General features: G+C 31.9%; 1 long non-coding RNA gene across 1 annotated transcript in view; it reads left to right on the plus strand.

Moving 5' to 3' along the window:
- LOC111087510 overlaps nt 1-6,742 on the plus strand; it is a 22,682-nt gene extending 15,940 nt beyond the window's left edge. Inside the window, exon 3 of the long non-coding RNA XR_002612187.1 lies at nt 6,676-6,742. This is a non-coding gene — a long non-coding RNA (uncharacterized LOC111087510). The remainder of the gene's footprint in view (nt 1-6,675) is intronic.
- The last annotated feature ends 417 nt before the right edge of the window (nt 6,743-7,159 follow it).

Below are 7,159 nucleotides of genomic sequence, written 5' to 3' on the forward strand. Positions count from 1 at the left end.
CAACGAATAGTGGGATTGACCGTCACATAATAACGCCCCCACGGCTGAAAGAGCGAGCATGTTTGGTGGGACATCTTTCTACGTATAATAATACGTGAAACCATTTGTACTCACTAAACCAGAGTTAAGTTGTGTAAAGATTAAAACCTTTAGACAAATGTTATGTTGTGGAATAACAAGTTGACTGTTACTTCTTTTAACACATTTAATAGATTTGCATACAGATATTTTCAAGCCTGGCATTTCAGAACTAGCCATTGTTCATTAGAAGTTCCTCCACAACATGTATTTCCTTTTATAAGTATATTTGTATGGAAGGTAGTCATTAGTAATGCATATAGTTTCACAACAAATTACTTTAACCAAATAGTTTTGATTGTTTTGGAAACTTATTAAATTAACAGAGATATAATTGGCACTAATTTAAGGACAGCTCTGCAATAAATTCAGCAACTTTAACCAATCCATACATATATAAATCACAGATTAGTAAGTTTGAAAATAAAAGAATTGCTATGTTCATGTTAAGGTATACTAATAAACAAAATCAAACGTTCAAAAAAAGAAATTTCACAAATAAGCCAATTACAACGATAATACATTGCACTTTTGTAAAAGTTTAACCACGTATATCGATTGCACTGACAAACGAAACAATAGTAACCTCAATCAAAAATCACATTTTATACCACAACGTATATTAATTAGACCAAGAAGTGAACCCTAAGATCCAATAGATTTTAACACGTTGCTTGTTTCTCTAACCAGAAAGCTATCGCTCTCAAAGGTCTCACACCTTGATGCTAATTTCATTTGTTTATTAAGATAAACCTTAACCAGTTGTCCTTTAAAACTCAAATTTGGCCTACTAGTCTTGAACTAAATATGAATCGATATAAAGATACGCTATTGTGTGTAATAGTTGAAGGTTTTCTAAACAAATGAAAACTATAACCGAAAGGGTTGTTTTCAATATATGTCAACTTGTCGGGCAGGTATTCTGAATATTTAAGTTATCGCGCTGGCATGCCAAACTTTTTACTGTTCATGTACTTAATTCCATAGACAGTGACTCAACAGTTATTCCAAATGACCATTTAAAGTTCTGAACCTATATTTTCTCTGTTTTTTCTTTGTCTAAGTTATCGTTATCCCTTACGTTTTCTGTTTCTTTGCTGTATTTCTCAACTAACATATAATACAAACATATTAGTGTTAATTAAAAACCTTAAGTTTAACACATCTAGAGGTATTTTTTATTATTCATTTGCACTAGAACAAACTTCAGTTTCGTAGCTGAACGATTCCATCACAAGAATAAGACTCATCAATAAAGCACGTTTGATCATGTTAATGGATTTTAAGGGACTTCTGATGATAAGATATAATAGAATTAGGAAGAATACAGAAGAAAGTAACGTGAAATATTTGCTATTGTAAGTTATCTAAAAATATAGCTAAAGAAAATCTGTGATATCTAGATGTCTTGACGGTGAGTTGATGTTGAGATGGCAAGGTCATTTATCTTCTTTGTCGCCAGAATCTTCATCAGGTACGCTTGCTCCTTTTTTTCCGGGCGTAACCTAGTTTTTATTCCTCTCGGACCGTGAATCCAACAATTCATGATTCGGGACCTATTACTGTAAAAATGCATCCCGCACTTTGGGGCCATGGGTGCACTAATAGATTAACGGCCAAGCCATATTATTCAAACCGACAAGAGCAGCTAAAGAGGTCTGTTGACTAGCTGTCGTACCTCAAGTATATCAGTTCAAAGTTCGGGACGGCTATGCGCTGATAGCCCTTATGTAGCCTTACACAAAATTCTGAAATTGCTCTTTCTACTATTACCCCAATAAGCCATAAGACAATTAATATCTATGAATGCATTCTAATGAAAGAAGCATATAAAAAAAACAAAAAAAAAACTATTAATCACTTCTTATTAGTCCTGGAACATCAACTTCAGGAAATAGGTTTTACTTATCAACCCCAGGGGTTTGATTTTATTATTTGTTTATTGTTAAATAGAAAATTACACAAAGGGCAATCTGTGCTTTGCACACTGCAGATATTGAAGCATTATAAGTCCTCAGATTTAAAGCTGATCACGGGAGACCTGATTTAAATAGCCTATTTTTATTTTTATAATTCCATTGGGAGCAGCTACCTTCCTATAGATGATGAATGTTAGGTTTAGAAGTGGAAGTTGTGAACTTGAGACCCTTGTCAGCACTTAAGTTGTTAATTTTCTGCTCTTTCACATGGGAGCTAAACTTATAAATACAGATTAAATCTAATATATGGCTTGTGCTTCCTGCTGCGCTGGGCCTATTTCTACATCTCTTTTAGTGAGGCACATTGATGTTACTTTCCAACAATATAGTTATCAGCCTAGTTTAATTTACATTTGTGTGTGTGTAAGTGTGTAGATTTCGTTTTGCTTTGACCTTAGTATTTGAGCATATTAAAAATAGAAAATTAACCAAAAGACAGAAGCCACTGAAAACATGAAGAGTACGTTATCATTGAAGTTTCTCTGAAGGACGGAATTTAACATATCCTTCCAGATCTTAAATTTCAAGTTAAACTTCAAAACAAAATTCAAATATTTAGTTATCTCAGCCAAATTAAAAAAAAAGATATTAAATTCATTGTTTTATATATTCTGCTGACACTTTTGTACATTGTTTTCATTTAATGTTTTTTACACTTTCTTTTTTGCCTTACGTTCAAACGGCATGCTTTAATATATTGCTGAGATTTATATCTAACAATGTGAATGTTTAATTAGCTATATCGCTGTAGCTCTGTAAATTATACTTACAAAACAGAAAAAATATCTCTCGAACAAAATATTAATAATTCCGAAATACACACATCGTTTTTAATGTGTTGTCGTTCGGCTTTTACGTAAGTTATATAAACTTTTACTTGTTGTTTTGCTCGTTTTTTTGTTCTGCCTTTGATGAACATTTTTTACCACTCTGAAAACTCAGATTTCAAATAAATATTGCTGTAAAATTGGCTTAGATTTTGATAGCTTTTAAAAGAGCCATAAATTTATTTTTCAAGTGTCACAATTTATCGCTTTGGAGTATGCACAAAACTCTATTTTAAGGGATGTGAAAAATAAATTACATCAAAAATCATCTTTACCTATACAAGTTAATTTTAGAGTGATATTCTACGAAGTTTCTTAAAAATTTCATTTTCCCAAAAAACTTTGTAAAATTGAGCATGTAAATTGCGTAAAATACTAAGAATTGGAGAAAATGTAAAAAAAAACTATCATAAAGGTCATGGCCTGAGTTGTGAGAAGAAACGTGTATTTTTATTTTAATGAAAATGCTAGAAAATGTTTTACGTTTTTGTATTAGTATCTAATGTGGTTCATTAAATGCGTTTAATTAAGAATATTCTTTTATTTATCAAAGCTGGTATGTATAGATAGAATATTCATTCGATTGAAAATCAGGCACAACATTAAATATGACAACATTCGCGGGCAAATGCAACTTGTTTCCGTCACGCAATTCCAAAATGGCCAATGTTGACACCAGAAAAATCATGAAAAACACCAAAAATGGGCAAGTCCAACATTTTTGTTTGTAAATGTATGTTGCCTGTAGAAATCTATCTTTGTACCAAATGCCATGTAAATTGGTCGAAAGAAGGCTAAGTAATTTATCAAAACTCCTAAAATTATGTGTTTATTTAACTCTTTAAGTTGACCCTAAATGAGCATATCCCACATTTATATATGTATATATATGTGACCTGTAAACAAGTATTTTTTGTATCAAACTCCGTGAAAATTGGTCTAAATACGGCGGAGTAATTGTCAAAAAAACAACAACAACAAAATCCTAAAATTATGTCTTTTATGGCAACTTGATCCCCATATAATTATTAAAAACTAGCGTATAGCCCGTCAAAAATGACGGGGCAAGTACTACCACACCCACCCCATAGCATTACCTAACCTCACATTTCATAGCTAACTGAAATAAATATATTTTGTGAAATCGAGCCTCACCAACAAAGAGGCAGAAAAGCGCAGTCGAGGCAGTCCAACGTCGGTAAATTTTTTTTGTGAGCCAATAAAAATTAAGATCATTCATGAAATGAATTCGTGGCGTATTCGTAGAATAATTATTGGTAAAAACTCAATTAGATTAACAACTTCTAATATATAGAAAAACCAGTGTGTTTTGGTAACACAAAGTTCCATCAATGGCTTTTATGTCATGTCGCTTAGCAACAAAAGTATAACCTAATGTTGTTGTTAGTCTATGTACTGAAATAATAAAATGAAATGTGTAGACAACAAAAGTGGAAAAATATTTATTGATTTCTTAATTAGAGCCTTTGTGATTAAAGAGGTTTTTTTTATTAAAAAGGTTGGTGGTTAAACAGAAAATAGCTGAATTCAGAAATGATTTAAGTTTAAAACTGAATCGATATTTTTATGTTCATGATAAATTTTGTGCACTTGGCTCTAGGCTAGGTGATCCCACACTACGTCTTTACTTTAGGCTTATTATACCAACACTCGCTACACTTATAAGGTTTTACGACACACACACACCCCTCACTGCTCTCTAGTACCCCTGTCACTAAAATCGTAATGAGCAGACAGTAATCTAACTATTCTATCTCGATATGTGCATTTTGGGTTTTATGACTCCTCCTATTTCGAGAAATCAAGGGTGATGTGACGTGACACACACTGGCTTTTATATAGGTTAGATGTTCAAAGCCACCATTTTTGTTTGTGTGGGACCTGTATTAACATATCTTTTCATCAAATCTCAAGTAAATTTGTCAAAATATGGCGACAAATTGACCGAAATCCCCAAAATTATGTTTTTTGTGAGCTTTTAGCTCTAAAACCTCAAAATGGGTAAATCCAACTTTTTGTATGCCAATGTGATGGGCGCTTGAAAATTTATATTAGTGCTAACCTTCATCTTGATTGCTGTAAATATGACTGCACAAAAGCCCAAAATATACATTTTTGGTTGCTTGACCTTTGACCCCCATAAAATTCTTAAAAAGGTCTAAATAAAAAATAAATAAAAAGAGTCTGGGCGTGTTAGACTAAGGTATAACTCTTTACTTAATTTTTATAGTGCATATTGGTGTCTAGAAGACATTATAATACTAAAAATAAACGACATTGTAACACCAAATTGTTGTTTTTGTTTGATTAGACAGTCAACATTTATTTTTACAACTTCTTTATGTCTCATCTATCACTTGGAAAACTCTTCTGTCTGAAAAATAGTAAGACTTTTTGCATTGTTTCATTTTTTATTTTTCCTCTTCTACCATTAGCTGTTTAATACATTAGAGGATAGTGAAATGTATGTATTCTCCCTATTAGTACTAAGCAATGCAGAGTATAAAGGTTATTATCATTGCAAACTTTTCATGCTTAAAAGTGTTTATATTCTATTATTATTGAGAATGATAGATACAATAAGAATTTATCAATTACACAGGCCTGCGATGGTTTTATTGTCCTAATATTTTTACGTGTTCCACAGTAATTCCTGTACGCTAAATCCGAAAACGATCTCCATTTCTCTCCATCACGTACAGATTTTTCACAAAACGTCATAACGCAATACATAACAGAAAAACCACAACACGTAGTTTTGAGACTAAAAGACGTAGATTTCGCAAAATAATTAAGATGAATGAGGATGCATATTCGTTTTGCATTAATGTTCTTCCCTTTTCTTCAGTTTGTTTGTATTTTTCTTAACAAACATAATAATAAAAAATGTTCATTGTGGTGAACGAAATAATAATTTGATTTAAGTAAGATTTTTTCTTCCCGATTTGCAAAAAATCTTTACGTGATAGATAAAAAAAGAATATTATTTCGAAATCTGCGTAGCTGAATTATGGAAAATCCGTTATAAAAGCTGAAACAACTTTTATGAAATTCTAATTCTCAGGCCTGCTATTTGCTGAAGTTTCAAGTTAGACTGTCTAACTTGCTTAATTTTCAATGCATGTTAATAGGTTTTTATGATAGTATGTTCTCTAATCATCAGAATTGTGCAATCACAATAAAACGTTTTGTAAAACCTAGTTTTTTTCTATTTATTTTACGTGTTACTGAGTTAACCATCCTTTACGAGTAGCCCTGCACAAGGAAAACAACATAACATAACCTTGTCTCTCGTAGTGGTGGACTACACCTTATGTGTATTGTGCTTGTAAGGTGAGATCTAGTCTCCGTTATATTGGTCTACTGTATGTTACTGATTTCACTCATTGGTTGCCTATTTCTAAAATATCTGCATCGTTATCAATTAGTGATGATAAGTAAAGGATATTAATAATATCATTCATGAATATTTTAATCGAGTGAATATTTTTGAAACTCAATATTTATGACACATTTTCATAGACTTGAAGTACGATTTGATAAGTTTGTCTATTTTACTTTATTAGTTGTTTTTTTCAAAATTCAACATCACCTTGTACATCCAGCCTTACCGGCAGCGACATATATATATATAACATCCATCTTATCATTTATCTTTACACTACAGAGATAGACCCGTTGATCAGTGCAAATAATTCATCAAATAAAATAAAACTCCAAATACGATCTAAAAAATAATCACGAGTGAACTTTTTACTTACTTCCTTTAGACTCTCACAACAACCCTCAAATTGGACACAATCGTCTAGATTCCAGTGTTGACGCGCCTTTTTTGGTACTTTTAAAGTATCTTCTCTGTTGGAGAGAATGCTGTACAACGTTCACAGATGGTGCTGTTCACCAGATGATTTTATTCAGTGCACTTAAGTCCTCTGAATGATTTCAATGTTGCTCTAAGGCACTTTTTCACAGTCCTTACAATGTAGGTTTGTACTCTTATAAGTCCTGAACATTTCACGTTTTTCACTAGGAAGTTTTTATATTGTTGTAATGTTTTATGTATACAGGTGATCGTCCATGATAAAGAATTGTGACTGTCAAGTAGTCATACTTCTTCAAATTCAACTTGTTTAAAATATTTTAACGTTTTGCGCACATTTCGGAAAAACTTAATTCACTCATTTGCTGTTTTTGTGAAATTATATTTAGTAACTTTCATTGCTGAGCAGGCTTGGTGGCCGTGTTATGTTCAAG

The sequence above is a fragment of the Limulus polyphemus genome, unplaced genomic scaffold (assembly GCF_000517525.1).
Source record: "Limulus polyphemus unplaced genomic scaffold, Limulus_polyphemus-2.1.2 Scaffold2239, whole genome shotgun sequence".
Lineage (NCBI taxonomy): Eukaryota > Metazoa > Arthropoda > Merostomata > Xiphosura > Limulidae > Limulus > Limulus polyphemus.